At 40.4% G+C, this 23,494-nt stretch overlaps 1 pseudogene; it reads right to left on the bottom strand.

The window, feature by feature from the left end:
* Positions 1-309: 309 nt before the first annotated feature.
* Positions 310-5,786, bottom strand: LOC136131366 (hsc70-interacting protein pseudogene; annotated as a pseudogene).
* Positions 5,787-23,494: the final 17,708 nt, after the last annotated feature.

Genomic DNA, 23,494 nt, shown 5'->3' on the forward strand with positions numbered 1-23,494 from the left:
GAGCATAGCATATAGCAGTAAAAGCAAATGAACTGTAGCTGTTGAATTCTCATTTAATTTTACTTTATTTTTTTAATTGTTTAAAGTTTTTAATTTCTAGTAGGAAAACATTATCTGAATGAATACCCTAATGGCAAACCACTGTAAAATATTTCAGCTGCATTTGGGGCAGAGGGGTAGGGATTATCCTCAAGGCACCCCAGCTTTCTTCATGAGAAGGTCAGAGGTACACGGTTTGTATTACTGCGACATCCATTAGGTGATCTAAGTTGCTTTACCTTCAGCAGGGGCTTTATTTGTCAGAGGGCATTATGCTTGACCTCCAAATTTGGCCAACAATTTACTGATGAGATTCATAACCTTCGGGTTGCTCTGATATGTTGACATGTTTGCTGGGTTCTGAGCCACATCCTGGAAGGCCACCATAACTTCTGGATCCCGCATGGCTGCAAGAACCTCTGGATCACTAAGAATTTCATTGAGCCCAGGCATTCCTGCCATTCCAGGCATGCCCCCTGCCATTCCAGGCATGCCCCCTCCCATTCCAGGCATTCCTCCAGGAAAATTACCAGGATTCCACCAAGAAACCACCTGGAAAGGAGCCACACTGAGCTCCTGACTGTCGTCTGGCTTCTTCCTCCCTCTGGGCTCTCTCATGTTCTTCCCGAGCCTTCTTGACACCTTCTGTTCTTTCTTTGATCTCTCTCCCTTCACGTTTTTGCTCATACTTTCTCCGACGTTCAGCAATTTCCTGGGCCCTTGGTTGAACTTCTTTCATAATTGCAGTATCTTCATCATAATCCAGCTTACAGGCAAGGGCAAGATCACGAGCAGCTTCTTCCCAATGGCCCAAAAGTCTGTGCGCTTTCCCTCGCCATTTGTATGGCTGAGCTGAATCAGGATTTATTTCAATAGCTCTGTCACAGTCTCGGATGGCAGCATTTGGCGTCTGTAATTTGATGAAGACGCTGGCTCTCTTGGCATACAGAATGGCCAAACGAGGATTTAGCTTGATGGCATCTGTGAACAAGTCATGGCTCTCTGTAGTTCACCATCATTTAGGGCATCAACGGCAGCCACTTTTTTATCATTTGCCTAATCCATCATCTCCTCAGTTATCTCTACATTTTCATTTCCCATTTCTGGAGGAGCATCAGTGTCGGGTTCATTCACACTTTTGTTGTCAATTTCTAGATCACTTTCCTCACTTGATGGTTCATCTGTCTTTATGTTTTCCTCCACCTTCTTACTATCTGTTTTTTCTTCCTTGGTATTTGCTTCCAATTTAGTTTTATGAGTAGCAGGTGGTATTTTACCCCTCCCCGTGCTCACCACCCACTCCCTCAGGAAGCACATTTCCTCGGTGTGCAGAACACTCGGGTCCTGCTTGCACATTTTCACGAAGGCTCAAGGCTCGCTCCCTTTGTGCAGGTCCGGAGGCGGCGGGAGGCAGCGGGTGCGGCAGAGGCTGCGGCCAGATTCCAGCAATCAAACATTTTAGAAACACAATGTTGAACTGCAGTATGACTCCATTTTCAAAACAGACAAACCTAAACAGTATGCCACTGGGGACACACAAAAAAGCAATGGTTTCTCTGTGAAGATGTTGAGGAATGGGGCTGGGAGGCATTCACTGGGACATTAGGATTTCAAAAGAACTGACGATGTCCTATTTCTTAAACTGGGCAGTGGGTTCAAGAGTATTTTTTTTTTTCTCTAAATATATTCTCTTGTGTGCACAAATTATTCCTAATAAACATGAAAATAAATCTTAATATTCACTACAAAAAAATCAGTAAGGAATGTGATCAGGTGATCCCCCAAAGAAATCAATGACTAATAAGCTGATTTTTAAATCTTCAAACTTACTAGTAGTCAAGTAGTTGTAAAATTTTTTAACATAAAATTTTAAAATGAGTAGTGTTCTTCAGAACTCAGGTTAACGAAGGTATTTTTTAAATATAATAATATAATAATAGTTAATAATAATACTTAATAATACTTAAAATAATAATAATACTTAATGCCTGTGTTAATGCAATGAGATGGGCATAGTTATACTCTGCTGGAAGCGTAAATCAGCACAAGTTTTCTAAAAAGCTGTTTGATGACATACATCAGAAAGCCTTAAAAGTTGTTCCTTGGATTCAGTAATTCCATGAAATCTCAGAAAAATCACAAGAGATTGATTCAAAGATTTAGACTCTATATAGCATTGTACACAAGTAGCCAAACATGCAAAAACAGTTATACATTCATGCAACAAATATTTATTGAGCACCTACTACGTGCCAAGTAGTGTTTGGGGCACCTGCAATACATTGGTGAACAAAATTGACAAAAATCTCTACCCTCATGGAATTTACATTACAGTGGGAGGAGTAGATAATAAATGGTAAACTTAGTAAATAAAGTATAATAGTACATGAGAAAATAATAGACGCTGTGAAAAAAAAAAAGACAAAGCAGAGCAAGATAAGAGCAATCAGGAGTGGCTGGAGGCAAGACAAAAAGGAACAGTTTGCTTCATTAAGAAGATGACGCCTGAGCACAAGATTCTGAGGAGGTGAGAAATCTGGGTAGTGGGTCTTTGGGCATTCCAGGCAGAGGGAACGGCTAGTGCAAAGGCCCAGGGGCACAGCTTGTCTGACAATTAGAAAAACAGTAGGGAGTCCAGTGGGGCTGGTGTGGCCTGGGCAAGGAGAAGAATAGGAGATGAAGCCAGAGAGGTAAGAGTTGGGGGCAACCTTGAAGGGCCTCAAAGGCCATCATAAGGATGTAAGCTTTTACTCTTAGCAAAATGGGGAGCTCTTGCAATGTTTGGAGCAGAGAGCTATGATGTGACTTATATTTTTAAAAGTTCAAACAATGTTCAAACAATAGATCAATGACTAAATAAATTACAGTAAGTCTTTGCTTGTTCAGAGTAGGAGCTCAGAAAATATTTGGAGAACAAATGTATATACTAATATATTACACAACCATTAAAGATTATAACTGCAATGAATATTCAGGGACATGGAAAAATTCTTATCATGCATATTAAATGAAAAAAATATGGTTGAAAAATTATGGCTCCAATTTTGAATAGATAGATAGGTATGTAGATAATTGATAGATAATGGAAAGAGAAATAGATTTTTTTAAAAAAACTATAGGGAGATACCATCTAATACAAAATGGTTTTAAGTAAATGGTGAAATTACAGGCGTTTTTATAGTATTTGTTGTATTTGGGGTATTTCTGGATTTTTTTTTTTTTTAAGCAGAGGTCTTCCTAGAAGCCCATATGATTTAAATTTATTTATTTATGGCTGTGTTGGGTCTTTGTTTCTGTGCGAGGGCTTTCTCTAGTTGTGGCAAGCAGGGGCCACTCTTCATCACGGTGCACGGGCCTCTCACTATCGAGGCCTCTCTTGTTGCGGAGCATAGGCTCCAGACACGCAGGCTCAGTAATTGTAGCTCACGGGCCCAGCTGCTCCGTGGCATGTAGGATCTTCCCAGACCAGGGCTCGAACCCATGTCCCCTACATTAGCAGGCAGATTCTCAACCACTGCGCCACCAGGGAAGCCCTATTTCTGGATTTTTTAAGAATAATAATGTATTACTTTCATAATCATAAAAAAATAAATTTATATTTTTAAAACCTACCATAAGCATATGGTATTCTTTGTAATTTCTATGTTGAATGTCAGGAAACATATCCATCGATCAAAATTATTAGATTTTTTTCTGGGTTCCTGGGAAAATGGAAGGTATTTGATATTCATTGGCTGAATTTAAAGGCAGGCAGCCTGCAGTTCATCAGTGAGGCTGTCACCAGTAGTTCAATAAATCCATTGGAATCACTACAGAAGAATTCTAATGGGATCATGGAAACAATTTGGCTGGTAGAAAACAAATGATTAAAAAGTCATTACATTATCTACACAGGCAGGAGAATTGCCTAATTTAACCACGAAAGTCACTACAAAAGACCAAAATAATTACACTGTAAATGGATACCCCAAATAAGGGAATCATTTGATTTTAATGATATCCAGAGAGAAAATTATAGGTGCAGGGTGAGTTTGCCAGAGCTGCGTAGAACAGCTCATTAGCGCCTTCACTGGATTCAAGCGACTGCTCATTTGAATCTGAGGCGCCCAGTCCCCCTCATGGGAGCCCCTTCTTGTTAATTTCATTTTGGTGTCTGGGTCTGATGTCTTCAGATGCCTGAGTCTCACTGAAGGCATGCCAGAGGACAGATGAGAAGCATCTCCTTTTAAGTTCCTACCAGGCTCAGTTTGTAGCAGGATATCAGCCTCTGTGGCCAAGAACATGTTGAACCACCAGAAACATGTAGTAATTTGGTCCATGAGGCATATGGAGTGATGAACCAAAAAAGAGTCCTTAAGAGAACCAAAAGTGGGATTCCCATGAAACATTTGCAAAGCTCCCAGAAACATGCTTTCTCTCCCTCAAGGGAAGGTTCCATGTCCACTATTTCTGGAGGAGCTGGAGGGTGTCCCTTGTTCAATAGAATCTTCAGATCCAAAGTGTCTTACCCAGCAAAGGTGGCTGCAGAATTAAATTGTTGCTCATTTATTTAATCATCTGACAGATATTCATTGAATTCCTACCAGGTATCATTTGAGGATGAATAAGTCCCTGCATTAAAAAGCGAATCATTGGGGGCTTCCCTGGTGGCGCAGTGGTTGAGAGTCTGCCTGCCGATACAGGGGATGTGGGTTCGTGCCCCGGTCCGGGAGGATCCCACGTGCCGCGGAGCGGCTCGGCCCGTGAGCCATGGCTGCTGAGTCTGCACGTCTGGAGCCTGTGCTCTGTAGCGGGAGAGGCCACAGCAGTGAGAGGCCCGCATACCGCCAAAAAAAAAAAAAAGTTTGGAAAAAAGAAAAAAAAGCGAATCATTCAGGGACTTCCCTGGTGGTGCAGTGGTTAAGAATCCACCTGCCAATGGAGGGGACACGGGTTCAAGCCCTGGTCCAGGAAGATCCCACATGCCGCAGAGCTACTAAGCCCATGCACCACAACTACTGAGCCTGCACTCTAGAGCCCGTGAGCCACAACTACTGAGCCCGTGCCCACAACAACTGAAGCCTGCGCACCTAGAGCCCATGCTCCACAACACGAGAAGCCGTCACAGTAAGAAGCCCACGCACCTCAATGAGGAGTAGCCCCCGTTTGCTGCAACTAGAGAAAGCCTGCGTGCAGCAAGGCCCAATGCAGCCAAAAATAAATAAACAATTTTTTTTAAGTGAATCGTTTAGAAAGGAATGCAGACAATAGCAAAGATCAATAAAACTAGAAGCTGGTTCTTTGAGAGGATAAACAAAATTGATAAGCCAGACTCATCAAGAAAAAAAGGGAGAAGACCCAAATCAATACAATTAGAAATGAAAAAGGAGAAGTAACAACTGACACTGCAGAAATACAAAGGATCATGAGAGACTACTACAAGCAACTATATGCCAATAAAATGGACAACCTGGAAGAAATGGACAAATTCTTAGAAATGCACAACCTTCCGAGACTGAACCAGGAAGAAATAGAAAATATGAGCAGACTAATCACAAGCACTGAAATTGAAACTGTGATTAAAAATCTTCCAGCAAACAAAAGCCCAGGACCAGATGGCTTCACAGGTGAATTCTATGAAACACAGTTAGAGAAGAGCTAACACCTATCCTTCTCAAACTCTTCCAAAAAATAGCAGAGAAGGAACACTCACACTCATTCTACGAGGTCACCATCACCCTACCTGGGTTTGGGATGATCTCACACATTGCACCTTACTACTCAGGAAAAAAAGAGCCTTTCAGATATATGGGTATGGTATGAGCTATAATATCAATTGGGTTCTTAGGTTTTATCGTATAGGCCCATCACATATTCACAGTAGGTATGGGTATTGATACGCGAGCATACTTTACATCAGCTACTATAATTATTGCCATCCCTACAGGGGTAAAAGTATTTAGCTGATTGGCAACATTCCATGGAGGCAATATTAAATGATCACCGGCCCTGATGTGAGCCTTGGGTTTCATTTTCCTTTTCAGAGTCGGTGGACTAACAGGTATTGTCCTAGCTATTCATCATTAGACACTGTACTTCATGATACCTACTATGTAGTCACACACTTTCACTATGTGCTCTCAATGGGAGCTGTTTTTGCTATCATAGGAGGATTTGTACACTGATTTCCACTATTCTCAGGGTATACACTCAACTTGACATGAGCAAAAATTCACTTTGTGATCATATTCGTGGGTGTCAACATAACCTTCTTCCCACAACATTTCCTAGGCTAATCCGGCATGCCTCGATGATACTCTGACTATCCAGACGCCTGTACAACATGGAATACCATCTCATCAATAGGCTCATTCATCTCATTAACAGCGGTCATACTGAGTCTTCATTATCTGAGAAGCATTCACATCCAAACGAGAAGTATTAGCAGTAGAGCTTACCATCACAAATTTAGAACGACTAAATGGATGTCCTCCACCATATCATACATTCGAAGAACCAACCTACATAAATCTAAAATAGTCAAGAAAAGAAGGAATCAAACCCTCTCTTATCGGTTTCAAGCCAACATCATAGCCACTATGTCTTTCTTCATGAACTAGGTATTAGTAAAATTTTATATAACTTTGTCGAAGTTAAGTCACAAGTGAAAATACTGTATATCTCTATGGCATACCCCTTCCAACTAGGTTTTCAAGATGCAACATCACCCATCATAGAAGAACTGCTACATTTTCACGACCAAACACTAATAATTGTTTTCCTAATTAGCTCCTTAGTCCTCTATATCATTACACTAATACTTACAACTAAGTTAACACATACTAGCACAATAGATGCCCAAGAGGTGGAGACTATTTGGACTATCCTGCCGGCCATTATCTTAATCTTAATTGCCCTGCCATCATTACGAATTCTTTATATGATAGATGAAATCAACAGCCCATCTCTTACTGTAAAAACTATAGGCCATGAATGATACTGAAGCTATGAATACACTGACTACAAAGACCTAAACTTTGATTCTTATATAATCCCAACACCAGACCTAAAACCAGGAGAACTACGACTACTAGGAGTAGATACCGAGTAATTTTACCTATAGAGATAACAATCCGAGTACTAATTTCCTCCGAAGACGTACTACACTCATGAGCTGTACCCTCCTTGGGCCTAAAGACAGACGCAATCCCAGGGCACCTACGCCAAACAACCCTAATATCAACATGACCAAGCTTGTTCTACGGACAGTGTTCAGAGATCTGTGGGTCAAACCACAGCTTCATGCCAATTGTTCTTGAACTAGTGCCCCTAAAGTACTTCAAGAAATGATCAGCGTCTATACTATAAACTCATTAAGATGCTAGATTAGCGTTAACCTTTTAAGTTAAAAATTGAGAGCCAAAGTTCTCCTTGATGACATGCCACAACTAGATATATCAACATGATTTGTTACTATTTCATCTATTTATTACACTATTTATTATATTTCAACTAAAAATCTCAAAGCACATCTACTACCCCAACCCAAAATCAACACTCACTAAAATACAAAAACAACATGCCCCTTGAGAAACACTATGAACGAAAATCTATTTGCCCCTTTCGTAACCCCAGTAACAGGCATCCCTGTAGTCATCCTGATCGTTATATTCCCAAGTATTCTATCCCCAACATCAAAACGACTAATTAATAATCACATAAGCTCCCTTCAACAGTGATTAATTCAACTCACATCAAAGCAAATAATAGGTATTCATAATCATAAAGGACAAAACTGATCGCTAATACTAATATCACTCATTCTAGTTATCGGCTCAACCAATCTCCTCGGACTATTACCCCACTCATTTATACCCACCACACAGCTCCCAGTAAATGTAGGAATAGCCATCCCTCTATGAGCCGGTGCCATCATTACGGTCCTCCGTAATAAAACAGAAGCATCGCTAGCCCACTTCTTACCACAAGGCACACCCACTTTCCTCATCCCTATGCTAGTAATTATTGAAACTATTAGCCTATTCATCCAGCCAGTAGCACTGGCAGTACGACTAACAGCCAATATTACGGCAGGCCACTTACTAATACACCCAATCGGGGAGACAACCCTCGTGCTAGTAAGCACCAGCACATTCACAGCTCTCATCACATTTACTATTCTCGCCCTACTCACCATCCTCGAATTTGCTGTCGCTATAATTCAAGCCTACGTATTTACCCTCTTAGTAAGCTTATACCTGCACAACAACACATAATGACCCACCAAACCCACACGTATCACATAGTAAGCCCCAGTCCCTGACCCCTCACAGGAGCTCTTTCAGCACTTCTCATAACATGAGGTCTAATCATGTGATTCCACTTCAACTCAATAGTTCTTCTAATACTGGGCCTACTAACTAATACTCTAACGGTATATCAATGATGACAAGACGTCATTCGAGAAAGCACTTTCCAAGGCCACCACACACCAACCGTCCAAAAGGGACTTCGATACGGAATAATCTTATTTATCGTCTCAGAAGTCCTACTTTTAACCAGCTTTTTTTGAGCCTTCTACCACTCAAGCCTCGCCCCCCCACACCTGAACTAGGTGGATGCTGGCCACCAACAGGCAGTCACCCCTTAAACCCCCTAGAAGTACCACTCCTTAACACTTCTGTGCTATTAGCCTCTGGCGTATCCATTGCCTGAGCCCATCATAGCCTTATAGAAGGAAATCACAAGCACATACTCCAAGCCCTTTTTATTACAATCGCCCTCGGTGTTTATTTTACACTCCTAGGAACGTCAGAGTATTACGAAGCCCCCTTTACAATCTCAGATGGAGTCTATAGATCAACTTTCTTCGAAGCCACAGAATTCCACGGACTGCAGGTAATTATTGGATCTACTTTTCTTATTGTTTGTTTCCTATGCCAACTAAACTTCCACTTCACATCCACCCACCACTTCGGCTTCGAAGGTGCTGCTTGATACTGACATTCTGTAGATGTTGTATGACTATTTCTTTACGTATCTATCTATTGATGAGGCTCAGAGTCCTTTTAGTATTAATTAGTACAACTGACTTCCAATCTGCTAGTTTCGGTACACCCCGAAAAAGAACAATAAACCTAATACTGACCTTATTAACAGACACAATACTAGCCTCATTACTCCTACTTATCGCCTTCTGACTTCCTCAACTAAACCCTACGCAGAAAAGACAAGTCCCTACGAATGCGGATTTGACCCTATAGGATCCGCCTGCTTACCCTTTCCATAAAATTTTTCCTAGTAGCAATCACTTTCCTTCTTTTTGACCTAGAAATTGCCCTCCTACCACCCCTCCCCTGAGCAACCCAAGCAACCTAAAAACAATACTTATCATAGCCCTATTTTTAATTTCATTAATAGCAATTAGCCTGGCCTACGAATGAACTCAAAAGGGGTTGGAATGAGCTGAATACGATATTTAGTTTAAAATAAAACAGTGATTTTGACTCCTTAGATTACGGCTAAACTCATAACTACCAAGTGTCCCTAGTACATCTAAACATTATTATAGCTTTCACTATATCCCTTGTAGGGTTACTAATATACCGGTCCCACCTAATATCCTCACTACTTTGCCTGGAGGGCATGATACTATCACCATTTATCCTAGCAGCCCTGACAATCTTAAACTCACATTTCACCTTAGCCAGCATAATACCAATCATCCTACTGGTACTGGCGACCTGCAAAGCAGCCCTCGGAGGAGCCCAATTAGTAATAGTATCAAACACATGTGGGACCGATTACGTACAAAACCTCAACCTTCTCCAATGCTAAAGTTTATTATCCCCACAATCATATTCATACCTCTAAATTGGCTATCAAAAAGCAACATAATGTGAATTACCTCCACAACCCACAGCCTATTAATTAGAATTACAAGCCTACTTCTTCTTAACCAGTTCAACGACAATAGCCTCAACTACTCATTAATATCCTTCTCTGGCTCCCTCTCTGCACCATCACTAATCCTAACGATATGACTCCTCCCACTAATATTAATAGCCAGCCACTCCCACTTACTCAAAGAATCACTCATCTGAAAAAAACTGTACATCACAAAACTAATCATGTTACAGACACTTCTAATCAGAATCCACCGCCACAGAGCTAATCCTATTTTACATTATATTTGAAGCCACGCTAGTCCCTACCCTTATTACCATTATCCGCTGGGATAACCAAACAGAACGACTGAAGGCAGGGGTTTACTTTCTATTCTACACATTAATTGGGTCACTCCCATTGCGAGTGGCATTAACATACGTACAAAACATCATAGGCTCCCTAAATTTCCTAGTACTTCGATATTGGACCCAACCACTATCCAACTCCTGATCCAACATCTTTATATGATTGGCCTGCATAATAACCTTTATAGTAAAAATGCCCAAAAAAAAAAAAAAAATGCCCCTCTACGGCCTCCACCTTTGACTACCCAAAGCACATGTAGAAGCCCCCATCGCAGGCTCCACAGTCCTTGCAGCCGTACTACTAAAACTCAGGGGCTATGGCATGCTACGAATCACGTCAATACTCAATCCCCTAACAGAATACATAGCATACCCTTTCCTTATGCTTTCCTTAGGGAATAATCATAACTAGCTCTATTTGTCTACGTCAAACAGACCTAAAATCCCTCACTGCCTACTCCTCAGTCAGCCATATAGCACTCGTTATTGCAGCTATCCTCATTCAAACCCCTTGAAGTTACAAAGGGGCTACCGCCCTAATAATTGCTCAGGGCCTCACGTCGTCTATATTATTTTGCCTAGCAACCTCAAATTACGAGCGAACCCATAGCCGAACTATAGTCTTAGCCCGAGGCCTGCAAATTCTCCTCCCACTAATAACCATTTGATGACTATTAGCAAGCCTAACAAACCTGGCCTACCCCCCAACTATTAATCTAATCGGAGAACAGTTCATAGTTATATCAACTTTCTCATGGTCAAATCTCATTATTATCCTAATAGGAACCAATATTGTAATTACAGCCCTATGCTCCATGTATATACTAATCACAACACAATGTGGCAAATGTACACACCATATTGATAATATTATACCTTCCTTCACACGAGAACACGCTCTTATAGCCCTCCATATCCTACCACTTCTACTCCTGTCCCTAAACCCTAAAATCATCTTGGGCCCCCTATACAGTAAATATAGTTTAAAAAAAAACACTAGATTGTGGATCTAGCAACAGAAGACTAAGACTTCTTATTTACCAAGAAATATTGCAGGAACTGCTAATTCATGCCCCCATACCTAATAGTATGGCTTTTTCAAACTTTTAAAGGACGGTAGTTATCCATTGGTCTTAAGAACCAAAAAACTGGTGCAACTCCAAATAAAAGTAATTAACCTATTCCTTTCTTTTGCCTAATCACACTACTAGTACTAATTATTCCAATCATGATAACTAGTACAAACTTCTACAAAAATGATAAATATCCATCATATGTAAAAAATACCATCTTATGTGCTTTCATTACCAGTCTAATCCCAACAATAATATTCCTTCACACAGGCCAAAAAATACTCATTTCAAACTGACACTGAATTACTGTCCAAACACTTAAGTTGACACTTAGCTTCAAAATAGGTTATTTCTCAATTATATTCATACCAGTGGCATTGTTTATCACATGATCTATCATAGAATTCTCAATATGATATATATATTCAGATCCTTACATCAACCAGTTCTTCAAGTATCTACTCTTCTTCATCACCATACTAATCCTTGTTAGAGCCAACAACCTCGTCCAACTTTTTATTGGATGAGAAGGGGTAGGAATCATATCCTTCCTGCTCATCGGACGATGACATGGACGAACAGACGCAAACACAGCTGCTCTTCAAGCAATCTTATATAACCGCATAGGAGATATCGGATTCATTATATCAATGGCATGATTTTTATCCAACATAAATGCATGAGACCTACAACAAATTTTCATACTCGACCTAAGCCCTTTAAACCTCCCCCTCACAGGACTCCTACTAGCCACAGCCGGAAAATCAGCCCAATTTGGACTTCACCCCTGACTCCCCTCAGCAATGGAAGGTCCTACCCCAGTCTTGGCCCTACTCCACTCAAGCACAATAGTTGTAGCAGGAATTTTCCTACTTAGCCAATTTTACCCTTTAACAGAAAACAAAAAACTCATTCGAACAATAACACTTTGCCTAGGAGCCCTTACCACCCTATTCACAGCCATATGTGCTCTCACCCAAAATGACATTAAAAAAATTATTGCCTTCTCTACCTCAAGCCAATTAGGTCTAATGGTAGTAACAATCGGTATTAACCAACCTCATCTAGCAGTTTTACATATTTGCACACATGCTTCTTTAAAGCCATACTATTAATGTGCTCTGGATCCATTATTCACAACCTAAACAACGAGCAGGACATTCGAAAAATAGGAGGCTTATTCAAGACCTTACCCATCACTGCAACAGCCGTTATCACTGGATGTCTAGCGCTAACGGGAATACCTTTTCTCACCGGTTTTACTCTAAAGACCTAATTATCGAAACCGCCACCACGTCTTATACCGACGCCTGAGCCCTATTAATAACTAACCGCTACCTCCCTCACAGCCATCTATAGCACTCGCAATACCTTCTTCACACCACTGGGACAGCCCCGCTTCTCTCCTTCAGCTCTTATCAATGAAAACAACCCCCTCTTAGTTAACTCCATCAAACGCCTGTTAATCGGAGGTATTTTTGCTGGCTTCGTCATCTCCAACAAACATCCCTCCAACAACCATCCCCCTAATAACTATGCCTTTGCACTTAAAACTAACTGCCCTTGGGCTTCCCTGGTGGTGCAGCGGTTGGGGGTCCGCCCGCCGATTCAGGAGAGGCGGGTTCATGCCCCGGTCCGGGAGGATCCCTCACGCCGCGGAGAGGCTGGGCCCGTGGGCCGTGGTCGCTTGGCTTACGCGTCCGGAGCCTGTGCTCCTCAACGGGAGAGGCCGCGGCAGTGAGAGGCCCGCGTACCGCAAAAACAAAAAACTAACTGCCCTTATTGTAACAGCTATGGGCTTCGTACTAGCATTCAAAATCTATCTTAACACACAAAACTTAAAATATACTCACCCCTCAAACTCCTCTAAATTCTCCACTCTCCTAGGATATTTCCCCACCATCATACACCGCCTACCTCCCCATCTAAACCTATTAATAAGCCAAAACTTAGCAACCTCCTTACTAGACTTGATCTGACTAGAAACTGTCCTACCAAAGACAACAGCCTTCATTCAACTAAAATCCTCCACACTAATCTCAAACCAAAAAGGCCTTATTAAACTATACTTTCTATCATTTCTCATTACCGTCACCCTCAATATACTCCTAATTTAATTACCCCGAGTAATCTCCATAATAACCACAACACCAATAAATAACGACCAACCAGTAACAATCACCAACCAAGTACCACAGCTGTATAACGCACAATCCCCATAGCCTCCTCACTAAAAAACCCAGAGTCACCAGTATTGTAAATAACCCAGTCCCCCAACCCATTAAACTTAAACACAATTTCTACATCCTCATCCTTCAAAATATAATACACCATTAAAAACTCTACTATCAACCCTAAAAGAAATGCCCCCAGTACAACCATATTAGAAACCCAAACCTCAGGATATTGTTCAGTGGCTATAGCCATTGTATAACCAAACACAACCAATATCCCCCCAAAACAGATCAAAAATACTATCAGACCCAAAAATGAACCACCAAAATTTAACACAATCCCACACCCAACACCACCACCCACAATCAACCCTGAACCCCCATAAATAGGCGAAGGTTCTGAAGAAACCCCCGCAAAACTAATCACAAAAATAATACTTAAAATGAATACAATATATGTCATCATTATTCTCACATAGACTCCAACCATGACCAATGACATGAAAAATCATCGTTGTCATTCAACTGTAAGAACACCAATGACCAACACCCGAAAAACCCACCCACTGATAAAAATCCTCAACAACACATTCACTGACCTCCCTACCCCATCAAATATCTCATCATGATGAAATTTCGTTTCCTTACCAGGCATCTGCCTAATCCTACAAATCCTAACAGGCCTATTTCTAGCAATACACTACACACCAGACACAACAACTGACTTCTCATCAGTAACGCATTTGCTGAGGCATCAACTATGGCCGAATCATTCGATATATACACGCAAATGGAGCTTCCATATTCTTTATCTGCCCTTTTGCCCACGTAGGACGTGGTCTATACTATGGCTCCTACACCTTTCAGGAAACATGAAATGTTGGAATTATCCCACTACTTATAGTCACAGCCACCACATTCATAGGCTATGTCCTACCTCGAGGACAAATATCATTCTGAGATGCAACTGTCATCACAAACCTCCTCTCAGCAATCCCTCGTTGAATGAATCTAAGGTGGCTTTTCTGTAGACAACACTAACACAATTCTTCACCTTCCACTTCATTCTCCCTTTCATCATCACAGCCGTCCACCTATTATTCCTTCACGAAACAGGATCCAACAACCCCACAGGAATCCCAGCCAATATAGACAAAATCCCATTCCACCCTTACTATACAATGAAGGATATCCTGGGCGCCTTACTATTAATCTGAGCTTCCCTAATGTTAGTCCTATTCTCACCTGACCTGCTAGGAGACCCCGACAACTACACCCCGGCAAACCCACTCAGCACACCACCACATATCAAGCCAAAATGATATTTTCTATTCACGTATGCAATTCTATGATCAATCCCCAACAAGCTAGGAGGAGTGCTGGCCCTGCTGCTCTCAATCCTAGCCCTGGCATTTATTCCAATACTCCACACATCCAAACAACGAAGCATGATATTTCGGCCCTTCAGCCAATTCTTATTTTGAGTACTCGTGTCAGATTTACTAACACTAACATGGATCGGAGGACAGCCCGTGGAACACCCATACATAATTACTGGACAACTTGCATCCATTTTATACTTTCTTTTAATCCTAGCGTTAATACCAGTAACTAGTCTCATTGAAAACAAGTTCCTAAAATGAAGAGCCTTTGTAGTATAACACAATACCCTGGTCTTGTAAACCGGAAAAGGAGAACAACGTATCTCCCCAAGACTCAAGGAAGAAGCACTAAACTTCACTGCCAGCACCCAAAGCTGAAATTCTATATAAACTATTCCCTGAAAAAAGTATATTATAAGACATCCATAAAACTACAGTACTATGTCAGTACTAAAAATAATTCATTCTACCACATACATGCTATGTGTACCGTACATATTTGTTACCACCACATAACTGTCTTTTCCCCACGTGTGTATACATGTACATCGTATGTATAATCATGTATTACATTATTTACCCCATGCCTAATGAACATGTACATTCTATCATTAATATTACATAGTACATATATATTATTGATCATACATAGTACATTGAGTTAAATCAGTTTAAACCAACATGTTTGGTAACCCTATCCATTAGACCACGAGCTTGATCACCAGGCCACGTGAAACCATCAACCGGCTCAGCAGGTGTCCCTCTTCTCACTCCGGGCCCATAGCTTGTGGGGATTTCTATTAGTGAACTTTATCAATCTGGTTCTTACTTCAGGGCCATCTCATCTAAAATCGCCCACTCCTTCCCCTTAAATAAGACATCTCGATGGGTTAGTCACTAATCACCCCATGCTCACACATAACTGCGGTTTCATGCATTTGGTATCTTTTACTTTTGGGGGGGGAAATTGCTTGGACTCAGCTAATGACCTTAAAAGGTCTTAACACAGTCAAGCAAATTGTAGCTGGACTTGTATGTATTTGTTATTTGGCTACAGCAACCTACGTCGTGCAGTCAGTTAAGGATTACAGGACATAGCACTTCACTATTCCGCCCCCCCCCCGGCTTAAAATAGTTATATATCATAATGAATCAACCTCACCCCCCCTCCTGTCATACCAATGAGCTATTTAGACATTCACCACCCATACAGACAGACTTCCCCCTAGATTCGCCAACCATCCTATCAAAAATCTAATACTAAATCTGACATAAACCACATAATACAACCACACAAACCTCACCTACATGCAGCAAGTTAATGTAGCTTAAACATCTCATAAAGCAAGACACTGAAAATGTCTAGATGGGCTCACCAGCCCCATGAACATAAAGGTTTGGTCCCAGCCTTTCTATAGTTTTTAATAGAATTACACATGCAAGTATCCGCACCCCAGTGAGAATGCCCTCTAAATCACTAAGATTAAAAGGAGCAGGTATCAAGCACGCCACACCAGCAGCTCACAACACCTTGCTTGACCACACCCCCACGGGAGACAGCAGTGATAAAAATTAAGCCATAAACGGAAGTTTGACTAAGCCATATTAACTAGGATTGGCAAATTTCGTGCCAGCCACCGGGGTCATACGATTGACCCTAATTAACAGAACTACAGGGTAAAGCGTGTTAAAGAACGATACAAGATAAAGTTAAACCTTAATTAAGCTGTAAAAAGCCATAATTAAAACAAAAATAAACGACGAAAGTGACTTTAATATATTCTGATCACACTATAGCTAAGACCCAAACTGGGATTAGATACCCCACTGTGCTTAGCCCTAAACCCAAATAATCATAATAACTAGAGTATTCACCAGAGTACTACTAGCAACAGCTTAAAACTCAGAGGACCTGGCAGTGCTTCACACCCCTCTAGAGGAGCCTGTTCTATAATCGATAAACCCTAATAAACCTCACCAACCCTTGCTACTCCAGTCTATATACCGCCATCTTCAGCAAACCCTAAAAAGAAGCAAAAGTAAGCATAATTATGACACATAAAAACTTTAGGTCAAGGTGTAACCTATGGGGTGGGAAGAAATGGGCTACATTTTCTACACCAAGAACACCCTTTATCCACACTAAAGTTTTTATGAAACCTAAAATCTAAAGGAGGATTTAGTAGTAAATTAAGAGTAGAGCGCTTAATTGAATAAGGCCATGAAGCATGCACACACTGCCCGTCACCTTCCTCAGGTTCCATGACAAAGCCACAATCCATCAACACATGCTAAACAATTATATGAGAGGAGATAAGTCGTAACAAGGTAAGCATACTGGAAAGTGTGTTTGGATAAAACAAGGCATAGCTTAAATAAAGCACCTAGCTTACACCTAGAAGATTTCATGATCTATGTATGTCTTGAACTAAACTTAGTCCACACCTTTCCCACCATACTAACACAAACTAGTCAAATAAAACATTCACCAGACATCTAAAGTACAGGAGATAGAAATTGAAACACTGAAGGTGCTATAGAGAAAGTACCATAAGGGAATGATGAAAGAAATATTAAAAGTAATAAAAAGCAAAGCTTATCCCTTGTACCTTTTGCATAATGTCTTAACTAGTAACAATTTAACAAAGAGAACTTAAGCTAAAATACCTGAAACCGGACGAGCTACTTATGAACAGTTACTAGAACAAACTCATCTATGTGGCAAAATAGCGAGAAGATTTACAAGTAGAGGTGACAAGCCTACCGAGCCTGATGATAGCTGGTTGTCCAGGAAAAGAATTTCAGTTCAACGTTAAATAATACTAAAAACCACAATAAGCTTCAACGTGTATTTAGACGTTAGTCTAAAAAGGTACAGCTTTTTAGAAATGGATACAACCTTGACTAGAGAGTAAAAGCAAACAATACCATAGTTGGCCTAAAAGCAGCCACCAATTAAGAAAGCGTTCAAGCTCAACGACAAAACACATTTCAATTCCAATACTAAGTAAATCAACTCCTAGCCTTATACTGGACTAATCTATAAGACTATAGAAGCAATACTGTTAACATGAGTAACAAGAAATATTTCTCCTTGCACAAGCTTACATCAGCAACAAATAATATACTGATAATTAACAGTAAATAAATATAATCCAACACTAAACTGTTTATTAAAAACACTGTTAACCCGATATAGGCATGCACTTAAGGAAAGATTAAAAAAAGTAAAAGGAATTCGGCAAACACAAACTCCACCTGTTTACCAAAACATCACCTCTAGCATCACCAGTATTAGAGGCACCACCTGCCCAGTGACAATCTTTAAATGGCCGTGGTATCCTGACCGTGCAAAGGTAGCATAATCATTTGTTCTGTAAATAAGGACTTGTATGAATGGCCACACAAGAGACAGTTTTACTGTCTCTTACTTTTAATCAGTGAAATTGACCTCCCCGTGAAGAGGCGGGGATAACAAAATAAGACGAGAAGACCCTACGGAGCTTCAATTAATCAACCCCAAAACCATAATCTTAAACCACCAAGGAATAACAAAATTTCACAGGGGTTGACAATTTCGGTGACTTCCGAGCACAAAAAGCCCTCCAAGTGATTAAAGCCTAGACCTACTAGCCAAAGTATAACATCACTTATTGATCCAAAAAATTGATCAACGGAACAAGGTACCCTAGGGATAACAGCGCAATCCTATTCTAGAGTCCACATCGACAATAGGGTTTATGACCTCGATGTTGGATCAGGACATCCTAATGGCATAACTGCTACTAAGGGTTCGTTTGTTCAACGATTAAAGTCCTAGGTGACCTGTGTTCAGACTGGAGCAATCCAGGTCGGTTTCTATCTATTACGCATTTCTCCCAGTACGAAAGGACAAGAGAAATAAGGCCCATTTTAAATAAGTGCCTTCAAAACAATTAATGATCTAATCTCAACTTAATAAGCAAGCACAAACTAATCACCCAACACCAGGGTTTTGTTGGGGTGGCAGAACCCAGTAATTGCGTAAGACTTAAACCTTTATACTCAGAGGTTCAAACCCTCTCCCCAACAAAATGTTTATAATTGACATTTTAATGCTGATCATTCCTATGCTCCTAGCTGTAGCATTCCTGGCACTAGTAGAATGTAAAATCCTAGGCTACATACAACTCCGAAATGCACCAAACACTGTAGGCCCCCATGGCCTACTCCAACCCTTTGCTGATGCAATCAAACTATTCACTAAGGAACCCCTACGACCAGCCACATCTTCCACCTCCATATTTATCATCGTACCCATCTTACCCCCAACCCTAGCCCTCACAATATGAATCCCTCTACCCGTACCATACCCCCTCATCAACATAAACCTAGGAGTATTATTCATACTAGCAATATCAAGTCTAGCTGTATACTCCATTCTATGATCTGGCCGGGCCTCCAACTCAAATTACGCATTAATTGGAGCCCTACGAGCAGTGGCACAAACAATCTCCTACGAAGTAACACTAGCAACCATCCTCCTATCAGTACTCTTAATAAATGGATCCTTCACCCTGTCAACCCTGACCACAACACAAGAACAACTATGACTAGTCTTCCCATCATGACCACTGGCCATAATATGATTTATTTCTACCCTAGCAGAAACCAACCGAGCCCCCTCTGATTTGACATAAGGGGAATCCGAACTCGTATCCAGCTTCAATGTAGAGTACGCAGCAGGCCCCTTCGCCATATTCTTCTTAGCAGAATATGCCCACATCATTATAATAAATATATTCATAACAATTCTATTCCTAGGAGCATTCCACAACCCCTGCACACCAGAACTATACACAATTCACTTCATTATTAAAACACTGCTACTAACAACATCCTTCCTATGGATGCGAGCATCCTACCCTCGATTTTGATATGACCAACTAACACACTTACTCTGAAAAAACTTCCTACCTCTAACACTAGCCCTATGTATATGACATGTGTCACTATCCATCGTAACAGCAAGCATCCCTCCACAAACATAAGAAATATGTCTGATAAAAGAGTTACTTTGATAGAGTAAATAATAGAGGTTCAAACCCTCTTATTTCTAGAATCATAGGAATTGAACCTACCCTTAAGAATTCAAAATTCTCCGTGCTACCACATTACACTACATACTACAGTTAGGTCAGCTAAACAAGCTATCGGGCCCATACCCCGAAAATGTTGGTTTATATCCTTCCCATACTAATAAATCCCATTATCTTATTATCCTAACAACTGTCATTTTAGTAACTACAATCGTAATTACCAGCTCTCACTGACTGCTCGCCTGAATTGGGTTTGAAATAAATATAATAGCCATCATCTCTATTATAATAAAAAAACTTTAATCCATGAGCCATAGAAGCCTCCACGAAATATTTTCTAACACAGGCCACCGCATCCATATTACTTATAATAGCAGTCATCATTAACCTGTTGCATTCCGGCCAATGAACCATCACAAAACTATTCAACCCAACAGCATCCATAATAATAACAATAGCACTAGTTATTAAAGTAGGACTATCCCCCTTTCACTTTTGAGTGCCCGGCGTAACACAAGGCATCCCCTTAACAGCAGGCCTAATCCTACTAACATGACAAAAGCTTGCATCCCTGTCAATCCTATATCAAATTTCACCATCAATCAGTCTAAATCTAATATTAGCCCTATCAATACTTTCTATTCTAATTGGAGGTTGAGGTGGATTAAACCAAACACAACTCTGAAAAATCATGGCCTACTCATCAATCGCCCACATGGGATGAGTAACAGCCATCTTACTGTATAACCTAACCATAACCATCCTAAACCTACTAATCTACATCGTAAGAGCCCTCACTATATTCATACTCTTTATTCAAAGCTCAACCACCACCACACTATAACTACCACACATGAAACAAAATACCTGTCACCACAACCCTCACCATACTCACTCTACTCTCAATGGGAGAACTCCCGCCACTATCAGGATTCATGCTTAAATGAATGATCATTCAAGAAATAACAAAAAATAACTCCATTATCCTGTCCACACTCATGGCCATCACAGCACTACTCAACCTATACTTCTACATACGGCTCACATACTCCACAGCACTAACTTTATTCCCCTCTACAAACAACATGAAGATAAAGTGACAATTCAACTCCACAAAGCAAATAACCCTTTTAACAACCATAATCGTAATATCCACAATACTTCTACGTCTCACACCAATACTGTCAATCCTAGAATAGGAATTTAGGTTAGCCCAGACCGAGGGCCTTCAAAGCCCTAAGCAAGTACAATTTACTTAATTCCTGCCCAATAAGGATTGCAATCAATTGAATGCATATCAAACACTTTAATTAAGCTAAATCCTCACTAGATTGCAGGGATACATTTCCCACAAACTTTTAGTTAACAGCTAAATACCCTAATCAACTGGTTTCAATCTACTTCTCCCGCTGAGAGGAAAAAAAGGCAGAAGTCCCAGCAGGGTTGAAGCTGCTTCCGTGAATTTGCAATTCAAAATGATCGTTCATCACAGGACTTGGCAAAAAGAGGGCTCAACCTCTGTCTTTAGATTTACAGTCTAATACCTGCTCAGCCATTTTACCTATGTTCATAAATCGCTCATTATTCTCAACCAACCACAAAGACACTGGCACCTTATACTTACTATTTGGCACCTGAGCCGGAATGGTGGGCACTGGCCTAAGTTTATTAATTCGCGCTGAACTGGGCCAACCCGGCACACTGCTCGGAGACGACCAAATTTATAATGTGGTAGTAAAAGCCCATGCATTTGTAATAATCTTCTTTATAGTCATACCCATTATAATTGGTGGGTTTGGAAACTGGCTAGTGCCCCTAATAAGTGGGGCACCCGATATAGCTTTCCCCCACATAAAAAATATAAGTTTCTGACTACTCCTTCCTTCTTTCCTATTACTACTAACATCATCAATAGTCGAAGCCAGTGCAGGTACAGGCTGAACTGTGTATCTACCCTTAGCAGGAAACGTAGCACATCCAGGAGCTTCAGCTGACCTTACTATTTTCTGTCTACATTTAGCTTGTGTACCCTCAATTCTCGGGGTTATTAATTTTATCACTACTGTTAGCAACATAAAACCACCCGCTATAACCCAATTCCATACACCACTATTCATATGATCAGTTCTAATCACAGCGGTGATTAGACAAGATGTCACAAACAAAGAAAACCAGACAAAGATGTCACAAAGAAAGAAAACTACAGGCCAATATCACCGATGAACACAGATGCAAAAATCAACAGGAAAATACTACCAAACAGAATCCAACAGCATATTAAAAGAATCATACACCATGATCAAGTGGGGATTATCCCAGGAATGCAAGGATTCTTCAATATATGCAAATCCATCAATGTGATACACCATATTAACAACTGAAGTATAAAAACCATATGATCATCTCAATAGATGCAGAAAAAGCTTTCGACAAAATTCAACACCCATTTATGATAAAAACACTCCAGAAAGTAGGCATAGACGGAACTTACTCAACATAATAAAGGCCATATATGACAAACTCACAGCCCACATCATTCTTAATGGTGAAAAACTGAAACCATTTCCTCTAAGATCAGGAACAAGACAAGGTTGTCCATTCTCACCACTATTATTCAACATAGTTTTGGAAGTTTTAGCCGCAGCAATCAGAGAAGAAAAAGGAAAAAAAGGAATCCAAATCGGAAAAGAAGTAAAGCTGTCTTGCTGTTTGCAGATGACATGATACTATACATAGAGAATCCTAAAGATGCTACCAGAAAACTACTAGAGCTAATCAATGAATTTGGTAAAGTAGCAGGATACAAAATTAATACACAGAAATCTCTTGCATTCCTATACACTGATGACGAAAAATCTGAAAAAGAAATTAAGGAAACACTCCCATTTACCATTGCAACAAAAAGAATAAAATACCTAGGAATAAACCTACCTAAGGAGACAAAAGACCTGTATGCAGAAAACTATAAGATATTGATGAAAGAAATTAAAGATGATACAAACAGATGGAGAGATATACCATGTTCTTGGACTGGAAGAATCAACATTGAGAAAATGACTATACTATGCAAAGCTATCTACAGATTCAGTGCAATCCCTATCAAACTACCAATGGCATTTTTCACAGAACTAGAACAAAAAATTTCACAATTTGTATAAAAACACAAAAGACCCTGAATAACCAAAGCAATCTTGAGAAAGAAAAATGGAACTGGAGGTATCAGGCTCCATGACTTCAGACAATACTACAAAGCTACAGTAATCAAGACAGTATGGTACTGGCACAAAAACAGAAACACAGATCAATGGAACAATAAACCCACACACGTATGATCACCTTATCTTTGATAAGGGAGGCAAGAATATACAATGGAGAAAAGACAGTCTCTTTAATAAGTGGTGCTGCGAAAACTGGACAGCTACATGTAAGAGAATGAAATTAGAACACTCCCTAACACCATACACAAAAATAAACTCAAAATGGATTAAAGACCTAAATGTAAGTCCAGACACTATC

The sequence above is a fragment of the Phocoena phocoena genome, chromosome 11 (genome assembly GCF_963924675.1).
Source record: "Phocoena phocoena chromosome 11, mPhoPho1.1, whole genome shotgun sequence".
Lineage (NCBI taxonomy): Eukaryota > Metazoa > Chordata > Mammalia > Artiodactyla > Phocoenidae > Phocoena > Phocoena phocoena.